The 22,058-nt window shown below is 33.9% G+C and overlaps 1 long non-coding RNA gene across 2 annotated transcripts in view; it reads right to left on the bottom strand.

Annotated features, from left to right (window-relative positions):
- Positions 1-22,058, bottom strand: part of LOC105498735 (uncharacterized) — a 234,283-nt gene that overhangs the window by 48,580 nt on the left and 163,645 nt on the right. For both annotated transcript variants that reach the window (XR_011612402.1, XR_011612399.1), the window contains one exon: positions 19,111-19,265. This is a non-coding gene — a long non-coding RNA (uncharacterized lncRNA). The remainder of the gene's footprint in view (positions 1-19,110; positions 19,266-22,058) is intronic.

Raw genomic sequence — 22,058 nt, 5'->3', positions numbered from 1 at the left:
ATTGCCCTGATTCCAAATCGAGACAAGGGCATTATAAGTAATACAACTTCTATGTTTAGTCCTCATAAACAGACTCAAAAGTCCCTAAAACAAAATAACAAATTGAATGTAGCAGTACATAGAACAGATAATAAACCATGAGCAAATGAAATTTCTAAGAAGATTGCAAGGTTAATTTATTATTTGAAAAATCAATCAATTTTATTCATCTGGGCCATTACATCAGCAAAACTCAGCAAACTGTGCACTTAAAATAGGAGTATTTATTTTAGGTAAATTATAGTTCAATACAATTGATTTTTTAAAAAAGTGTTTCCCAAAGTGATCAAAGTGGAGGGCAGGGAACAGTAAACATCAGTGCTTATGTTATAGTTGCTTCTAACACCTTAGCAATAGAAGTGAGAAGGGGGTACTGGACAAAGAAAAGGTGTAAAGCATTCCAAATGTATTCTCTTTCCAAAGGACACTCATGAATCCAGTGGAAAGCCAACAAGCTGCTAAATAAGTCGCAAGCATGTTCTCATGCAGTTTTGGGATTAACTAAATAGGACATTCAACCAATAAAATTTGTTTTACATAGTTCCTCCTCTAATAGGATGAATTTGTGGATTATGAGATATGGCTGATACAATTTGTTTTCTCTATTTGCTTCTGTTATTTTTTTCCAAGTTTCGGTTGCAATACATTAGGAAAAATATAATTGGGCTATAAAACGAACAAACAAATTATGAAATTATCACTCAGATGTACAGATTGTTACTTCCTATTGGCCTTACTTATGAATATAAATAAGCAAAAATATATGAACATAAGCATGTTTATTGTATAATTATATAAATGTGTGTATAATGTTATATATAACAATAAAGTCATGCTTATACACAGTTTCAATTCATGCTTCTAAAAACCATCACTCAGTGTAGTCATTATCATATGTTAATAAATAATCTCTTAAAATATGCTTGTAGTAGTTGCACAATATCCCATCATAAAGATTGTCATTCCCTTTTTAAGCCATACTTTTGGTTATATAAGTTATATCTGATATTTTCCTTCTACATATATACTATTATTATACATCTATTAGAAGTTGACTTTTTGTCAACACATATGATTGTTTTCTCACAAAAGAGTATAAGAGTTGGTTGTAACTTTATTTCCTTCCAACTTTTATTTTAGGTTCAGGGGGTACAAATGCAGATTTGTTACATGGGTAAAATGTGTGTCAATGGGGTTTGGTGTAAAGATTATGTAGTCATCCAGGTAATGAGCATAGTATCTAATCGGGAGGTTTTTGATCCTCACTCTCCCCAACCCTCCACCCACAGTAGACCTTGTGTCTATTTTTCCTTTCTTTGTGTCCATGTGGACTCAATGTTTATCCCCTACTTGTAAGTCAGAACGTGCAGTGTTTACTTGGTTTTCTCTTCCTGCATTAATTTACTTAGAATAATAGTCTCTAGCTCCATTCATGTTGCTGCAAAAGACATTATTTCATCGTATTTTATAGCTGTGTAGTATTCCATGGTGTATGTGCATTTCTTTAAATCCAATCTACTGTTAACAGGCATCTAGGTTGATTCCATGTCTTTGCTATCGTGAATAGTGCTATAATGAACATATGTGTGCATACGTCTATGACAGAATGATTTATATTCCTTTGGGTATAAACCCAGTAATGGGATTGCTGGGTTGAATGGTAGTTCCATTTTAAGTTATTTGAGAAATCTACAAACTGCTTTGCACAGTGGCTGAACTAATTTACATTCCTGATGAAACTGGAGAGTTCCCTGACGGGATGTGCAGGATGTGCAACAGGAGTGTGGCTTCTCTGTTTGGTCATCACATATGGTGTCAAACCCTTTACTAGGTGGGGGGACATGCAGACAGGAAGGTGCAAAAGCCAGGACAAATGGCCATGGTAGTGTTTAGGGGTGGGTGCCTGTGACTCCCACAGCCCAAGTGGGTGTGTGTTACAGTGCACTCTTTTAGCTTTGCCACCCACAGACAGCTTAAGTGTTAACCAGCTCAGTGCCCTCTTGGTACCCAGGTCCTTGTCCAGCATCAGAAAGAATCAAGTTGCACACAGACTTGAGGATGGTGAATGTGGGGGTTTTATCAAATGGTGGAAGTGGCCCCCAGCAGGACGGATGAGGAGCTGGAAAGGGGATGGAATGGGAAGATGATCTTCCCCTGGAGCTTTGCTGTCCAGAGGCTGATCTCCTCTTCAACCACTGCCAGCCAAACTCCTCTTGGCATTCAGATGCTCCTTCTCTTCTTTCTGCCACATCATTCTGCCATTCTTCTGCTCTTCTGTTCATCTCCTCATCTCCTTGTCTGCTTCTGGAGCCTGAGGTCTGGGGTTTATATGGGTACAGGATAGGGGGGCGTGGTGGGCTGAAAGGCAACTTTTGGGTGCAAAAGCAGAAATGCCTGTTCCCGTTTAGGGCCATGGGTTTCCAGGCTTGAGGGCAGGGACTGTGCCAGGGAACCACCCTCTTCCACCCAGTATTTCCGTGTCTCCTGTCTATCACCACCAGCAGTGTATAAGCATTCCTTTTTCTCCAGAAGCTCACCACCATCTGTTATGTTTTGACTTTTTAATAATAGCCATTCTGACCAGTGTGCATCTCATGGTTCTGATTTGCATTTTTCTAATGATTAGTGATGCTGAGAGTTTTTTCATATGCTTGTTTGCCACATGTACATCTTCTTTTGAAAAGTGTCTGTTCACGTTCTTTGCCCATTTTTAATGGGTTTGTTTTTTGCTTGTTAAGTTCCTTATAGATGATGAATATTAGACCTTTGTCAGATGTGTAATTTGAAAATATTTTCTCCTATTCTGTAGGTTGTTTGTTTACTCTGTTGATAGTTTCTTTTGCTGTGCTGAAGCTCTTTAGTTTAATTAGGTCCTGTTTGTCAATTCTGGTTACAATTGCTTTTGGAATCTTCATCATGAAATCTTTGCCAGCATCTATGTCCAGAACGATATTTCCTAGGTTTTCTTCTAGGGTTTTTATTGTTTTGGGTCTTACATTTAAGTCCTTCATCCATCTTGAGTTGGTTTTTGTATATGGTGAAACGAAGGGGTCCAGATTCAATCTTCTGCATATGGCTAATCAGTTATCCCAGCACAATTTATTGATTAGGGAGCCTTTTCCTCATTTTTGTTATTGTCAACTTTGTCGAAGATCAGATAGTTGTAGGTGTGTGGCTGTATTTCTGGATTCTCTAACCTGTTCCATTAGTCCATGTGTCTGCTTTTGTAACAGAGCCATGCTGTTTTGGTTACTATAGCCCTGTAATACATTTTAAAGTTGGGTAGTGTAATGCCTCCAGCTTGCTTCTTTTTGCTTAGAATTGCTTTGACTGTTCAGGCTCTTTTATGGTTTCATATGAATTTTAAAAGTTTTTTTCTAATTTGGTGAAAAGTGTCATTGGTAGTTTGATAGGAATAATGTTGAATCTGTAAATTGCTTTGGGCAGTATGACCATTTTAAGACTATTGGTTCTTCGAATCCATGAGTATGGAATGTTTGTTTGTGTTGTCTCTGATTTCTGTCAGCAGTGTTTCTTTAGAAGTTTTTATTGTATTGACTGTCACAGCACATTGCCAACTGATTTCCAAAATATTGTACCTATCCACACTTCAAACAATTGTTAATAAACGTGATTATCTCATTGCAGGAATAGTGTTTGCAAACAAAAAGATTCCGCTGGTCTTGGGTGCCATCATCGCGACTTTTCCTCTGTTTCATTTCACCCTCAGTGGCACAAAGGGCATCACTCAAAATTCATTTCTAAAAGGAGGATTGAAATAGTATTTTTTATAAATTGCAAATGAAGGTGTGGGTGGATAAAGGTGAACATTTGTTTCTATGCTTATAGGTTATTTGTATCTCTTCATCTATATATTTTTAATAATCTTGACTCACATTTTTCTTAAGGATATTAGTTTTACCACCCAAATGGTTAAAACTCCATAGATTAATAAAATTAATAATTCCGCTAATAGAGCTTTATAAAGAACTTTTCCCAATTTGTCATTTTAATGTTTACTCTTTTTGCTCTTTGGACACTAGTTACAACCAGTCTATCACAGGAGTTATGTCTTCTTTTTCTGCCCAGGAGAGTGGGTAGAAACAATGTACCAGTCCTAGGATATGCCTGTCATTTTTGTTTCTTCTGTATCTTTCTGTTAACACTGTGTGAACAAATGAAGTAAAATTGATGCTCCAAATTCATTTCAAATTAAATGAAACATCTTAAACAATTAAGAAGTAGTAGTGAAGGGAAAATGGGAAAATCATCAGAAAGGAGAATATTGCTGGAGAAGATGAAAGGAGAGAAGAAACTGACAAAAAGTAAAGAAAACCCATAATATTGTCATCATTTGGGAGACATGATTAAGTCTGAAAATATGCAAGGGAGCTGGAACTTAATTTGGAGTTGGATGTTTATGATGACAAGGAAATAATCGGATCCACTTCAATCTGTTTAGTATTGTGTAGTATCTTTCTGGTATCTTCAATGCCTGTTGTTTAACATTTCAGTGATGAGAGCTTGAGAATTACAGTGCTACCACTGGTATTTGTTAATGAACCTTTAAATTGGCCATTACTGTTATAGCCTGTTTATGTTGGCTTGGCTATGTTGGCTCTTTTATTGAAATAGACAACATGATTAATTTACTTGAGTCCTCTAACATGTTTGTGTTGAATCCAGTTTAAATGACTGTCAGAAATAATGCCAGATTTTAGACGTGACAGAACATTCCTACAAAAATCTCCAACAAGGAATGCCACTTCTCAAAGAGCAAAAGAGGGAAAAGTGGTTGGAAGAGGATGAAAGAGGAGCACGTTCATGTCAATCGCATAGATAAGAGAAGAAAGAAATCAGATTACAAGAAAATTGTAGAAGTGTTGAGCCTAGTTACCAACACAGATTGCCTGCCCCATTATGTCAATCTTTGGTGGTGTTATGGATTAATGATTTTTTGACAAATATATTTTATTACCTTCTGTCCACTAAAATGTCATATAATACTAACCATTGTATGAAACCAACTTTTCCAGTTTTTTTCATATAAAATGTTCATGGTGCATAGCAACAACCAGACACATCCCAGACTTAAGCAGTGAAAAGCAAACACTTCAGCTGGAGAAAACATAAAACAAAGACACATTTTCCATGCCTCACAGATTTTAAGATGCTTTTCGGTAATTTTAATTTTCAAAAAAATTCTGTCAGGTTAGCCATTGATTTTTGTCTTATGCCACTGCCTTTTAAATAAGGTGGTGAAGCAAAGGTGGTATTGACTTAGTTTACAAACAGACTTAATAAAATGTCACATTTTGCTGGTGATTTTGCCGTTATTCTGAATGTTTGCTTTCAAAGATAAAACAGAAAACGGCCTTTGGCAAAGAGCTCAAAATAAAAAGAATTTTATTTAAATTCTTGAAATTCTATGTGAAAGAGATACTGTTTTATCTTCTGATATCCAGCATAAAGAATTGAGAGACAAAATTTTTGAGGGTTAATTTAATTTTTAGTTTTCTATGCATATCTTCACATGCTTGTGTTGAATTATTTTATAGTTCAGCCTCTTTGAAGCTGAATTAGTTTGGGAGTTAAATATTGAAGTTTGGAGTAGATAAGCAGATGCATCAATGATTCCACATAATACAAGGACACAAAATGTTAACAAAGTTATTGCATGACAATGAAATTATGATGCTATGGATATTGTCCAATCACTTTCAACTACCTAATAATAAGGTGGCTTGAACAAAAGTTGGAGACAAAGTAACAGTCATACCTGCTTAGACACTGTGAAGTAAATTCATTTGTAAGGCAAATGAATTTGATGGTGTAAATAAAAATTAAAATATTTGTGTACCACTGATTAACAAATGGTGGATTCTTATATTTATATATTTATAAGCTCTCTCTCCACACACATGCACACACACACACACACACACACACACACACACACACACTAGGAGATGTAAATATCTCATAATGTGTAGAAAAATTTTGGGGGGGCACGAAAATGATGAAATCATTTCTGAAAATGTATGCCTCCTGCTTCCCTTCCTTCTGCATGTTAAGTGCCAAGAACAAAAAATATTTCAGAGTTCAGCTCTCAGTATTTCTGTACAAGATTTTTATTTTTAAACAATTACACAAGAGATTCATGTTCATTATAGAAGAATTAGAAAATGCAAATAAGTGGAAAATACAAATTTTACATTGCATATACTCCCCAAACACAAAAATATTTTCTATGTATTGATGCATATCTTGTATATGTATAGACATGTATATGTATATGTTTATGTATATGCATTTCACTCATTCAGTAAGTGTCTACTAGGATTCAAAGGACACATCAGAGAAGGAAACTGACAAAATTTCCTGCCCCTATAAAGCTTAGCTGGTCAAGCCAAACAAAAGTAAAACAAAAACAATATACAGTATGTTAGAGAGTGATAAGTGCTAAGGAGTAAAATAAGGCTGGTAAGGGAGATAGGAAATGCTGGAGATTCTGTTTTAAATAGAGTTGCCAGAGAATGTTTCATTGGTGTGAGAGCTGAGCAAACCCCTAAAGGAAGCAAGGGAGCAAAGCTATAGGGATGTCTGCTGGAAGGGTTTTCTAGGCAGAAGGAACAGCTATGTCAAAGGCCCCATGATGACAGCATGCCCAGTGAGTTGGAGTTGCAGAAAGGAAAAAGAAGCCAATATCAAAATGCATTTATTTATTCTTTCCATAATACCTTATTTGACCCATGAATTATTTGAAACGGTTTAATTTCCAAATGTTTGGAGTTTTCCTAGACATTTGGTTGTTACTGATTTCTAATTTAATTTTATTGTTGGTACAGAACATAGCAAACAAAAACAATGTTGCCTTAGTTTAAAAGAAGTTTAATATGTGATATGCTTGTTGGTATTGTTTCAATTAAAAAAAAATCATTGACTTATTTTATGGCCCAGAACATGATCTATCGTAGTGGATATATTATATACACTTGAAAGACAATATTTTTGTTTGCTGTTGGATGGAGTATTCTATCAATGTCAGTTAGAAAAAGGTGGTTAATAGTGTTGTTCAAATTATCTATACCATTACTAATTTTTCTTGGCAGAGCTAGGGGTCTCTCTGTGTTTCCCAGGCTGGTCTTGAACTCCTGGCCTCAAGCGATCCTCCTACCACATCCTTCCAAAGAGCTGGGAGGATTACAGGCATGAGCCACCACAACCAGCCCTTTACTGACTTCTAAAATTTAGTTTTTCTATTGTTTCTGAAAGAGAAGAAAATCTTTCCATATTTAAATCTCTCTTAATTTTGTTTCTGTTTCTTGGTTTAATTCTGTCAGTTTTTGCTTTATCTATTTTGAACTCCTATTCATAAACACATACAGAATTATGATTATGTCTTCCCACTGGGAGAACTTTTATTATATTCAAAACTTTATTTTTGATAATATTCTTTGTCTTGAAGTTTGCTTTATGTGTAATTGATATAGCCAATGAAAACTTCTTTTGGTTAGCATTTGCAGGACATAAATTTCTTATCATCTTCATTTATTTTGAATTTATTTATTTGTGTCTTTAAGTTTAAAGTACATCTCTCATTAACAACATACAATTCCCATGCTTTGTCTTAGAATCTCTGCATTTTTGTAAGTATTTTTACTGTAAGTACATCTCAGATAGCACATGGTTGGGTCCTGCATCTAACTTTTGTCCAGAGTTTTTTAATTGGGTGTTTATGTTCTTTATGTTTAATGTAATCATCAATATGGTTCGATTTAGATCTCCCGTTTTATTGTATGTTTTCCATTTATCCCTTTTACTATTTTTTGTCTTCCTCCATTCCTCTTTTCCTCTCTTTTTTTTGGCTTATTTGAATATTTTTCACATTTTATTTTATCTTTTATCTCATTAGCTGTTTACATTCAAATTTTACTTTATTTTATCTTTTATCTCATTATCTGTTTACACTCTAGGGATTACAGTACACATATTTACCTTTTATAGCCAATGTAAAGTAAATATTGCACCACTTTACATAAACTGTAGAAGCAGTGCAAGTATATAGGCCCTATTACCAAGGGCCCACTACTTATGTTAAAGTGTTTATATATACTATATGTACTCAGGTTACAAATACAATCATATAAGTTAAAATTTTTGCTTAAAACAGATATATTTACATATACAATTGGAAAAAAAGGAGAGCATTTTATATTCATCTGGATATTTACCATTTTAAACATTCTTCATTTCTTCCTAAGGATCCAATTTGTATCTACTACCATTTTTCTTCAGCCTCAATAAACTGATTTAGTTTCTTTAGCATTTCTTAAGATGCCAGTCTGCCGTTAATTTTTATTCATGTATTTAGAATTATCATAGCTTCCTGATGAGTTGACCTAGTTTTTATTATGAATGCCTCTCTTTGTCCCTGAAATGTTTCCTTGTTCTGAAGTCCACTTTGTCTGATTTAATAGGACCATTCCAGGATTCTTTCAAGTAGGGTTTTCAGGGTACAACTTTTTCCATTCTTTAATTTTTAACTTATGTCTTTATACTTAAAATTGGTTTCCTGTAGACAGTATACATATGTAGGTCATAGTTTCCATCCAATCTGACAATCTTTACTTTTATTGGAGTGTTTGGAACAGTGCTATCCAATAAAAATGTGAATCACAAATATAAGCCACATATGTAATTTTAAAAAACTTTAGTAGATACACAAAAATCGAGTGAAAAATTACTTTAATATATTATTTTATTTATCCATACATATTCAGAATATTATCATTTAAGCATGTTAATGGAAAAATATATCAACGAGATATGTAACAATATTTTAACTTATACTAAATCTTTGAAATTCAGTGTTTTACACTTATATTTCAGTTTGGCCTAGCCACAAATTATACACCCAATAACCAAATGTGACTTTAGTATCAGATAGCACATTGTATACAATGTGGATATCAATGATATGGAGGTTAATTCTTTCATCTTGCTCTATATTTCATAGTTGTTCCACATATTCTCTATTTTTCCCCCAATATTCCAATTAGTGAGCTTAGGAAATTAATTTAATGATTATATTGTGCCTCTGCTGTTATCTATAACACATGTTTTATTTTCAGTGATTACTCTATGGTTTATCATATACACGCTTAGCTTGTTAGAGTCTATGTTAAGATACAATTATCACTTACATAGAGTGTTATAACCTTATAGGAGTGTATCTTCATTTCCACTTTTCCTTTTTGTGCCATTGTCATATATTCTACTAATGCTATATAGCTCACCATACATTGCTATTATTTTTGCTTTAAACAGGAAATTCTCCTCTACAGAAGTTTTTTAAAGTAAAAAAAAAAAAAAAAAAAAAAAAAAAAAAGTGTCTTTTTGTATATTCACCATTCCCTGCACTCTTATCCCTTTTGCAGATTGAACTATATATTTGGTATTAATTAATTTTTGTCTGAAATTTTCCCTTTAGCATTCCTTTCAGTGCAGGTCTTCTTAAATTTTCTCAAATTTTATTGCTCTAAAAGTCTTTATTTTGCCTTCTGTTTTGAAAGACATTGTCATGGGTGTAGCATTCTTTTTTTTTTTTTTTCGTATCTTAAAATATTATTCCAATGTCTTCTGGCTTTCATAGTTTCTGACAACAGGTCTCCTGTAATTTTGCTTCATGTTTCTCCTTTCGGCGTGTGTGTCCTTTTGTCTCTTGTTTCTTTTAGGATTTATTCCTTATCACTGATTTTTCAGTGATTTTATTACTGAAATTATTCCATTGGTATTGCTTTCTATATCATTATTATGTTTGTTTTTTCAGATTTATTGAAGTTTTATGTCTATGATGGTCATCACATTTATAATTGTTTTTTACCATAATTGTATAACTTTTTTCCTGCCTTGTTCATTTCCTTCTCTTCTGGAACTCTTATTACAAATCTGATAGCGTGCTTAATAATGTCATTACATATTTTTTCCTCTTGCCTTTAAGTTCAGTGACTTTTCCTACTCTGGTGCCTAGTTTGCTTTTAATCCCTCTCAATGTATATTTTTTCATTCCATATATGGATATTTTATCTCTAGACATTCAAGTTGAATTTTGTTTACAAATTCATTATGATCTTTCTGTTTAAGACATCATTATACTCACGTTTTGTTTTATGCCCTTTCCCATATTTCTATATTAATCACACCTATTTTTTAACTTCACAGACTATCTTTTAGAGCTGCTTGAGGTTTATAGAAAAAAAATAGGCAGAAAGTACAAAGTTCCTATATACCCTCTCCCCCAAGATTTTAACAGTTGCCCCTATTCTTAACGGTGTGGTTAACTTGTTATAATTGATGAACCCATATTGATACATTATTATAAAGTTTATAGTTTAAATTTGAGTTCCCTCTTGTACTGTTTTATGGTTTTTGACAAATGTATTATGACATGTATACACCATTACTATTTCATACAACAGTTACGATGTCTTTAAAAATCCTCTTTGCTCCACTTATTCATCCCTCCTTCCCTCCTTGAATCCCTAGTAAGCACTGCTCTTTCTACTTTGTCTTTAGTTTTGCTTTTTCCAGAATGTGATATAGATTGAATTATCCAATATGTTGCCTTCAATTGGCTTCTTTCACTTACAAATATGTATTTAGGAACCTTCATGTATTTTTGTGGCTTGATAGCTTATTTTTTTATTGCTGAATAATGTCCCATTTTAAGTGTATACCACAGTTTATCTGTCCACCTATTGGTTGCTCCCAAATTTTTGCAATAAGAAAGCTATTTTAAACATGTTCAGGATACTGTGTGAAAATCAATTTTGAATTTAATCAGGTAAATACCTAGGGCCACAGTTGCTAGATCAAATGGTAACACTATCTTTTGGATTCTAAGAAACCACCAAACTGTCTTCCAAATAAAAATGAAGATACAACTCATCAAAATTTGTGAGATGTAGCAATAGCACTGTTTCAAGAGAAATTTACAGAAGTGAAGGCATATACTAGAAAACAAGGAAAATCTCAAATCAATAATCATAGCATTTATCTGACAAAACTTAAAAAAAAAAAGTAATAATACTGCTTGCTGCATCTGTTACTTACCTATAGAATGATAAACAGTCTCCAACTATCATAGTAGGTTTGCACATTTCTTCTTGTAGTTTTATCATTTTTTTTCCATACATATTTAGACGGTCCATTGTTAGGCACATACACATTAAAGATTTTATGTATTCTTGGAGAATGGACCACTTGGTCATTATGTAATGGCCTTCTTTCTCACGGATAATTTCCCTTATTCTGATATCATCTTTGTATGAAATTAATCTAGCACCTCCAGCTTTTTTTTCATTCATTTTGGCATAATACATCCATCTCCATTCCATTACTTTTAATCTATTTATGTTTTGACATTTAAAGTGCTTTCTTGTAGAAAACATGTAGTGTTCTTTAATTCACTCTGATAATACTTGTTTTTAATTATTGTATTAACCATTTATAATAAAGTGATTACTAATATGATTGATTTAATATCTACCATACTTATAACTATTTTCTATTCACTCCTCCTGTTTATCTTTTTCTTTCTTTCTCTTTCTTCTTTTTTTATCTTTTTGTCTTTTCTCTAGTTTTAATTGAGCATTTTACATGATTTCATTTCCTTTCCTCTCTTAGCACATCAATTATATTGCTTTTCTAAAAAATAATGTAGTGCTTTTCCTAGATTTTGCAATATACACTTAGAACTAAATACATTTTCAAACAACTCTATATCACTCACGTGTAGTACACAAATCATATAACAATATATTCCTATTTTTCTCCCTTCCTTATAATATGGACCTCACTAATTTCACTTATCCTTAACCAATAATCACCATATATATTGTTGCTATTAGTATTTGGTACAAAGTATTATCTGTTAGATAAACTAAGAATAAGAAAAAAATGTATTTTATTTTATTTTTATTTATTCTCTAGTGTCTTTCTATTTCTTTCCCTCCCTCCCTTCCCATAGTTCTGTTTCCAACCTTATTATTTTTATTTTCCCTAAAAATTTTCCAACCTATATTATTCTTACCTGTATTATCTTCACTCACTCTGAAAAACTTACTTTAATATTTCTTGCAAGGCCAGTCTACTAGTAGCAAACGTCCTCAGTTTTTGTTGCTGGGTGTTCACATTATGTACATGTTAGCTCTCCTGTAGTTGTCCCACAGTTCTTTTGATATTCTGCTCCACCGTTTTTATTCTTTATTCTCATTTCATTTCAGTTTTGGAAGTTTCTATTTACGTATGTTCAAGCTCTCAAATTTTTTCCTTTCCATATCTTGTCTACTGATGAGCCTATCTAAGGCATTCTTCCTTTCTATCAGTGTGTTTTGATTTCTAACATTTTTTCTTATTCATTCTTAGAGTGTCCATCTCTCTGCTTATATTATCCATCTTTTCTTGCATGTTGTCATTTTTTTCATTAGATTTCTTAACGTAGTAATTATAATTTTTTAAATTCCTGGGCTGATAATTCCAGTGCTTCTGCCACATCTGGGTCTATTTCTAATGCTTTTCGCTGTATCTGTTTTTTTATCTTTTAGTATCCCTTGTAATATTTTGTTGAAAGCCATACATGATGAACTGAGTAAAATGAACTGGGATAAAGAGGCCTTAGGTGTGAAGTTTTATGGTTATCTGGCTGAGTTAGGCTGTGTTTGTTGTTTGCTATACATATAGAGGTCAGGAGCTATAATTCCCTTTGGTGTCCTTGTTTTTGTCTCGAATGTTACCTTTGGGTTTTACTGGAGATTCCTTCTTAAAAGAGCATGTGAGCCTCAGATTTCTTTTATCTGTAACCCACTGTTACTATACAGGAGCCTGGTTGAAATGTCACTAAACTATGAGGGTAGGGAAGTTACAATTCAATCCTATGATTTGGTTCCAGTCTTTTACTGAACCTATGTTTCTGGCCTATAAGTTTCCCCCATGCCCTCAGGGGAGACAAAATGGCTAAGGGACTTGGGATTTGGGTATTTCCCTTCTCCCGTGTCAAAGGCCAGAGGGAGCTAGAATTAGATATTCCTTTCTCTAAATTGGTTAAGCTCTGGCAAAACCCAAGTCAATTGGCTCTGTTAAAATAGTTTATTTTGAGGGTAGTCCTATGTTAAGTAGACCAGAACATTCTGGACTTATTTCAGAATAATAACTTTCCTCTTCCACTATTGGAAGCATAAGCTAAGTTTTCTCCTGTGTTCACCCTGAGAAGCTGATGGGACTACTAAAGGTAAAAACGCTAATCAAAGTGGGGGATCCTACAAAGCTGTTTCTCATGCAGTTTCTAACTTTCAAACTAGTCCTCTCTGAGCCTCTGACAATTCATCAATTATGGTTTAAGCATTCCTACCAGAACTGGGTTGCAGTGGGCTTCTGCTCTAGAATGTCTGATCCTAGTGAACTGTGATTCATAGGATATGACTCTTTCTCCAGTTTTCAAGTTACATTGTGGTTTATCCTGATCTCAATTATCTGATGAATCTATAAAGATTGTTGATTTTTAATTGTTCATCTTTTCTGTTTTTGAGTGTATAAAGTGACAATCCAAACTCTCTACACATTGGACTGGAAACTAGATCATAGTATTTTAAGGCCTTTGTATGTTAATTGTGTTATGTTTCTTATTTCTGCATTTCTTTCAGTTGAATTATATTTCTCCTAATCCAAGTTTTTTTTTTTTTCTGCTTCTTTGATAGCCTAGAAATTTTTAATTGAACTCTGGACATTGTTAATTACTTATTGTTCAATGATAGACTTCTTGCATTCTTTTAAAGATCCTTGTTCTTTGATCAGGCAGTTACATGTAGGTGATATTTATCTTTTCAAGTTTTTTTTTTTTTTTTTTTTGAGCATTTTAATTTTTTTATTATACTTTAAGTTCTAGGATACATGTGCGCAATGTGCAGGTTTGTTACATATGTATACATGGGCCATGCTGGTGTGCCACACACATTAACGTGTCATTTACATTAGGTGTATCTCCTAATGCTATCCCTCCCCTCTCCCCCCTCCCCACAATAGGACCCGGTGTGTGATGTTCCCCTTCCTGTGTCCAAGTGATCTCATTGTTCAATTCCCACCTATGAGTGAGAACACACGGTATTTGGTTTTCTGTTCTTGTGATAGTTTGCTGAGAATGATGGTTTCCAGCTGCATCCATGTCCCTAGAAAGGACACAAACTCATCCTTTTTTGTGGCTGCATAGTATTCCATGATGTATATGTGCCACATTTTCTTAATCCAGTCTGTCACTGATGGACATTTGGGTTGATTCCAAGTCTTTGCTATTGTGAATAGTGCCGTAATAAACATACATGTGCATGTGTCTTTATAGCAGCATGACTTATAATCCTTTGGGTATATCCCCAGTAATGGGATGGCTGAGTCAAATGGTATTTCTAGTTCTAGATCCTTGAGGAAACGCCACACTGTTTTCCACAATGGTTGAACTAGTTTACAGTCCCACCAACAGTGTAAAAGTGTTCCTATTTCTCCACATCCTCTCCAGCACCTGTTGTTTCCTGATTTTTTAATGATTGCTATTCTAACTGGTGTGAGATGGTATCTCATTGTGGTTTTGATTTGCATTTCTCTGATGGCCAGTGATGATGAGCATTTTTTTCATGTGTCTGTTGGCTGTATGAATGTCTTCTTTTGAGAAGTGTCTGTTCCTATCCTTTGCCCACTTTTTGATGGGGTTGTTTTTGTCTTGTAGATTTGATTGAGTTCTTTATAGGTTCTGGATATTAGCCCTTTGTCAGATGAGTACATTGCAAAAATTTTCTCCCATTCTGTAGGTTGCCTGTTGACTATGATGGTAGTTTCTTTTGCTGTGCAGAAGCTCTTTAGTTTAATTAGATCCCATTTGTCAATTCTGGCTTTTGTTGCCATTGCTTTTGGTGTTTTAGACATGAAGTCCTTGCCCATGGCTATGTCCTGAATGGTATTACCTAGGTTTTCTTCTAGGGCTTATACGGTTTTAAGTCTAACATTTAAGTCTCTAATCCATCTTGAGTTAATTTTCGTATAAGGAGTAAGGAAAGGATCCAGTTTCAGCTTTCTACTTATGGCTAGCTAATTTTCCCAGCACCATTTATTAAATAGGGAATCCTTTCCCCATTTCTTGTTTTTCTCAGGTTTGTCAAAGATCAGATGGCTGTAGATGTGAGGTATTATTTCTGAGGGCTCCGTTCTGTTCCATTGGTCTATATCTCTGTTTTGGTACCAGTATCATGCTGTTTTGGTTACTGTAGCCTTGTAGTATAGTTTGAAGTCAGGTAGCGTGATGCCTCCAGCTTTGTTCTTTTGGCTTAGGATTGTCTTGGCAATGCAGGCTCTTTTTTGGTTCCATGTGAACTTTAAAGCAGTTTTATCCAATTCTGTGAAGAAAGTCATTGGTAGTTTAATGGGGATGGCCTTGAATCTATAAATTACGTTGGGCAGTATGGCCATTTTCACGATATTGATTCTTCCTATCCATGAGCATTGTATGTTCTTCCATTTATTTGTGTCCTGTTTGATTTCACTGAGCAGTGGTTTGTAGTTCTCCTTGAAGAGGTCCTTTACATCCTTTGTAAGTTGTGTTCCTAGGTATTTTATTCTCTTTGAAGCTATTGTGAATGGAAGTTCATTCATGATTTGGCCCTCTGTTTGTCTGATACTGGTGTCTAAGAATGCTTGTACACTCTGATACTGGTGTCTAAAATTTTGCACATTTATTTTGTATCCTGAGACTTTGCTGAAGTTGCTTATCAGCTGAAGGAGATTTTGGGCTGAGACAATGGGGTTTTCTAAATGTACAATCATGTCATCTGCAAACAGGGACAATTTGACTTCTTCTTTTCCTAACTGAATACCCTTGATTTCTTTCTCTTGCCTGATTGCCCTAGCCAGAACTTCCAACACTATGTTGAATAGGAGTGGTGAGAGAGGGCATCCCTGTCTTGTGCCAGTTTTCAAAGGGAATGCTTCCTGTTTTTGCCCATTCCATATGATATCGGCTGTGGGTTTGTCCTAAATAGCTCTTATTATTTTGAGATACATTCCATCAATACCGAATTTATTGAGAGTTTCTAGCATGAAGGGCTATTGAATTTTGTCAAAGGCCTTTTCTGCATCTATTGAGAGAATCATGTGGTTTTTGTCTTTGGTTCTGTTTATATGCTGGATTATGTTTATTGTTTTGCGTATGTTGAACCAGCCTTGCATCCCAGGGATGAAGCGCACTTGATTTAATTTTTAAAAAATTGTTTATTTTAAAATAAATTTTATTACGTATATTTAAGGTATACAATGTGCTGTTATGAAATACATGTAGATTGTAAAATGTTACTGTAGTGAAATGAATGAACATTTCTATCCTCTTACATAGTTACCCATTGTTTGTTTTTATGGCAATAACAGTTAAAATCTATTCATTTAGCATGAATTCCATGTGTGGTAAAATTTTATTGCCTATAGTCCTCATGTTATACATCATGAACTAGCCTAGAAGTCTAATATATATCTTATACTTTGTATCTTGTGACTGACATCTCCCAATTTTCTTCCTTCCTCCTCTGCCCCAGAACCACTGTTTTCTTCTCTATCTTTGTATATTTGAGTTTTTAAAAAATCCCCATTTAAGTGAAACCATGTAATACTTTTCTGTCTTTGGTTTATTTCATTGTCCTCCAGGCTCATCTATGTTGTGTCAAATGAGAAGATCTCATTCTTTTTTAGGGCTGAATAATATTTCATTATTATTACATGTGATATAAAGAAATATAACACAGTTTCTTTATCCATTCATCCCTTGATGTACAGTTTGGCTTTTCCATATCTTGGCCATTATGAATAATGCTGCAATGAACATGGGAGTGCAGACATTTTTATGAGGTGATTATTTCATTTCCTTTGGGTATATTCCCAGAAGAGAGATTACTGAGTCATATGGTAGTTTTATTTTTAATTTCTTTAGAAAACTCTATGCGCTTTCCCATAATGACTGTACCAATTTACATTCCACCAACAATGTATAAGAGTTCTCTTTTCTCCTCATAGTTGCCAACATTTGTTATCCTTTGACTTTTTGATAGTAAGTTAAATCATCTCCTAACAGGTATGAGATGATATCTCATAGTGGTTTTGATTTGCATTTCTCTGATGATTAATGATGTCGATTACCTTTCAAGCCTTCTTCTTGACCTTTGTTTTTGTTTTTTCTTATTGAACTTTGTACCCAACCAGTAATTTATCCACTCTCACTCTCCCCCATTTTGTAGTTTCTAATGCCTATTAGATCCATCTTTATATCATGTGTACCCATTGTTTTAACCTTTGCTAATGTGTTCAGAGGAACCTTGGTTTTAAGGCAAATTCTCCTTTATTACCAAGGCCCAATGTTTCTGAGTACTCTACACAATTCCCCTATGAATTAGGTCTCTCCTGTCTGCTCTTGAGAATACAAATTATTTCCATCTTTATGTGTGAATTCCTAAAATTCTTTACCCCCTGGCTTTTCCTATTGTTCTTTCTACAACTTCATGACATTTTATCTAACATTTATGCAGATCAATGCTCAGCTAAAAACTTGTGGGTTTTTTTTAACCCTTCTGCAGGTCTCTGAACCCTTCTCACTATGCAGCTTCTGCTCTCATATTCTTCCCCGTAAGTTCTTGACACTCCAGCTTTCCAGCACCTTGATCCCTGTCTCTTTAACTCTGTGAGACTACATGGCTCTGCTTGAGTTTCTACCCCGGCCTATGCTTCAGTAATCAAGCAAGGTTAATGGTAATGGTCAATTCATATGTTTTTTTCTATCAAGTATCACAATCTCATGCTCCTAGAACTCTGAATACCCTTGTAAATTTGTTTTCTTCCTGGTCTCTAGTTATGGCTTATTCCTACAGCAGTTAGTCCTTCACAAACCTTTGGCAATGTCTCTGTCCTCACACGCAACAACCATCTAGATGTGTGGTCACCTTGTTAATTTAGGAAAAATGTTATTTGGAAACTAGTGTTGTCTGATAATTGTTAATAATGAATAAAGGTAATTCTTGATTCCAAACCATTTACATTCATTGTTCAAATATCAATGATGTTTGTCTTTATTAATGCAATGAATTCATTTAATATAATTTGTACACTGTAGAGGAACTGGAGGGTTAGCTGCCAACCAGCAATTAGAAGACTTCTCCTTATTTTTCTTATAAGCTAGAAAATTCTAGAAATATACATTTCTTCCTTTCCTTTTTAAAATATAAACTTATCTGTTGTCCACTTGGGGATATATCTTTTGTTTAAGAGCATTTGTGGGACATGTAAAATCTTACCAAATCATTTTTTCCAGAGAAAGCAAACTGAAGGTACTATTTATTTGTTATGCTCTGCTATTCAATACTATAACAAATAAAGCATCTCAATTATTCTATTTTTATCAGTTATTTTACACATAAAAACTATACAATTAGAGTTGAATTTCATAATTACTTTTTACTCCAAAATGGAAAATGTGTAATTAATTAAAAGACTCAGAGTACTGCAAGATTTATTTTTTGCTACCTATTTTCTAGTACCTAAAATAGATGAAGGAGGGGCATCCTTAGATCAGCACACCTCACCTTCCCAAACCAGTCACTACTTTTTACAAGTTTGATGTAACCCAAAGTAAAGTTTAATAGCAAACTATTAAATATAGGCATAGTGTCTTTTTCAACATTGTTACTTCAGTGGTGAGAACCAATCTTTAAAACAATTGATATGTGGCTCTAAGTCGTTGGAATAGGAATGGGCAAATTTGCATCATGAATCCACAACACTTGGAGTAAAGAGTAATTATGAAATTCAAATAACCAAATCCAGTTTGCCTAGGATGCTTTTGTTATGGATATACATGTCCACGTTCAAAATTCAGCATCACAGGGAAGCAATAAAGCTAGTCAAAGAAAATATACCGAAGGTAGAAAGACACGTGTCAATGACTCAATGTATCAGGTTGGCATATATGTGAAACAGTGATTTTGGACTTACCATATAGGGGACTGAAACATTTCAGCCTATCTCTCCTCTGAGTAAAATTCCACTGTGGAGAGGAGGAGCTTTGTGAGGAATTCCAAAGAGCTGTAACATTGCATGAAATATCTAAGGACGAATTTAGTATCTCACTCTCGGTTCAATCTTTACATCTAGATTGATAGAAAATAAAATAAATGTAATCAAAACCATTTACAAGTTGCCATTCACTAATGTTGTCTGTTTAGTTGAGTAGTAGTATCATATCACATGTTTCTATTTCCCTTGGTATTCTGTCCTTACACAGGTATTTGTTTCTTCTTTTTCTTATTCACAACCATCAGGTAGGCAATTGACATTTCTAGTGTAATGAAAGAGAAAATAGAGACACAATAAAATTAAGCAAGTTACCAGAGTTTATAATCATAGCTACAAAACCCTGTATTCCTAGTTTATTTTTTCACATATTTGCACTATCTTCTGGGCATATATGAAACAGAGACATGGGCCAGGCACCGTGGCTCACACCTTTAATCCCAGCACTTTCCACTTTGGGAGGCTGAGGCAGGACAATTGCTTGAGGCCAGGAGTTTCTGTCCAGCCTGGGTAACATAGCAGGACACTGTCTCTAAAAAAAAAAAAAAACAAAAACAAAAAAACAAAAACAAAAAACGAAACAAAAAACCATATATGTATATGTGTTATATATATATATACACACACACACACACAGAGGTATGGTGGCATGCACCTGTAGTCCCAGCTACTCAGGAGGCTGAGGTAGGAGGATCGCTTGAGCCCAGGAGTTCAAGGCTGCAGTGAGCCATAGTGGTGCCATTGCACTTCAGCTTGGGTGACACAGTGGGATCCTGTCTCAAAATAAATAAATTAATAAATAGTTTTAAAAATAAAATAAGAAAAATAGAGACCTGAAAATGAAAAATGACATATACATTCATTGCCAAATATGGAGACAGAATACACTTATTACAGATTATAACTGCCTCCTCCTCTCATCCCTCCTTAGTAAATGCAGTTCTTATATAGATGGTACAGTTATCTTATCCTAAATGTTTAAGTCTAACTCATGAGAGAGACAGATTTGGCATTAAGAGTAATAACAACATATTTTCTAACATTCAATATCATTTCTCATCAATTATCTTATTCAAGTTTGCTTTGCAACTATATTCCTCTCACTTGTTAAATATCACTGGCAAACTGTAATAGAATTCCTGGACCTTGGTTCAAAGCTTTAAAGAAATTTACTCATGAAAATCTCTTCTGCATAATACGTAACATGTGGATTTCTTGGCTTATGAAGAGACCTTCAGAGGGCATGATTCTTTAATAATGTACCATAAAGAAAGAAAATGTTTTTAAAGTATGTTTAAGATAAAAATAATCTAATTATATAATTATGGATAGAGAAAGAAAGAGCTCTATGTGGTTAGCCTGGATCTAACTATGAGAATGTGATTTTCATGGAATTGGCATAGTTTACCAACTGAGACCACAAATATTAAATCGTTCACCATAGGTGGGCTTTCTTTAAGATTTTAATTATGGACAGCCAATGACTGCTCACATATCAATTCAGCTTGAAATCAAACATGGCTGTACTTCCTGTATTAAGTGCAATTTAAAGAAAGATCACATTTGATTAATATGTAAATTGCTGGCAAAAAATGCTAAAGCTCCTTGTTGACCCATTCTTCTTCCTTGGTAGCCAGGGTAGGAACACATTTTGCCAATGTGAGAAGTTTCTCAATTTTCATAGGTTGGGAGATTAATTCCAAACTTAGGAAATACTTTAGTTTTTTATGTTGTTTACACTTAGCAAAGCACAATTGCCAGTTTCAACAAAAAATACTTTCTAAGCAAATAAACAAACACAAATATTAAAAAGACTTGTAGGACCAAAAAAAAAAGAAATAAAGCCATATAAATCTCTTTTGGTTGCACAAGGATACATAACCTAGAAATTTAAGGATCTAGTTTTCTTTAATAAATGCCTGGATTTAAAAGTCACAGGGAAAAAAAGTATTGAAAAAATAAAGTTGAGGTTTTAACTGTATTATTTATAAAAATAATTTATGAAGACATGACTTCAAAACATAGCTGTGTCATCCTTTTCTAATTCATGTATAACAAATGGCAACGCTTTAAATATGTGTCTGTCTTTCATAATATGATGCATGTTTTCCTTCCCCATAAAACCTCAACTCATGTATAACAGTATTTTTAACTAATAAAACTGCAGTCATCCAAGTAAATTTAGACAAGTATAAACTAACTAAATAGATAAATTTTTTCATTTGACATTACTTCAAAATTAAGGTTAACAAAATATCACCTGGGACTAATTTTCTTAGGCTCAGACTGTTCCACTCTGTGTTTGTAAGGAATGAGAAATGAAGGAAGAATTTTTTCTCTCTCAAAGATTTTCAACTGGGCAGTGGCTAAAAAAGAATCAGTCATCGGAAGCCATTTTGAAAATTAACAATCTTTTCCGTGGAAAATGATGTTTTAGAGTGTTTATCTCTTTCGATTGTATATATCTAGTGCATATGTATAGACCCAAGAAGCCTACTTGTGGGTGTAGAACAATTTTAGAGCTTGTTTTTTAAAGTATAAAATTCCTAGTGTAGAAATTTATATAAAAGTAAACAGATGGAAGGCAAAAGAACATGTGGCCCATAATTTTAAAAATTGGGAAAAAATATTTTTCTTGATTCATATCGGAATAGCAACCATAAATGAGGACAATTAGCAGCTTTTCTTTTCCCTTTGTTTGAGTAAAATGTTTGTTTGGCTGAAGTAATCAGAATATAAATTTTCCCTGTAAGGGAGTTGCAGAGAATAGCTCAATAGTGTATTGGAATTTTATTTTCAACATTTTTTCTTTTGCAAAAGACCAACAGAAAATTGTTATGGTTAATAAAATAGGATTTACAGTAATAGTG

The sequence above is a fragment of the Macaca nemestrina genome, chromosome 14 (assembly GCF_043159975.1).
Source record: "Macaca nemestrina isolate mMacNem1 chromosome 14, mMacNem.hap1, whole genome shotgun sequence".
NCBI classification, from domain to species: Eukaryota; Metazoa; Chordata; class Mammalia; order Primates; family Cercopithecidae; genus Macaca; species Macaca nemestrina.
Note: the sequence above shows the minus strand (reverse complement) of the source record. Positions and strands in the feature narration are given on the sequence as shown.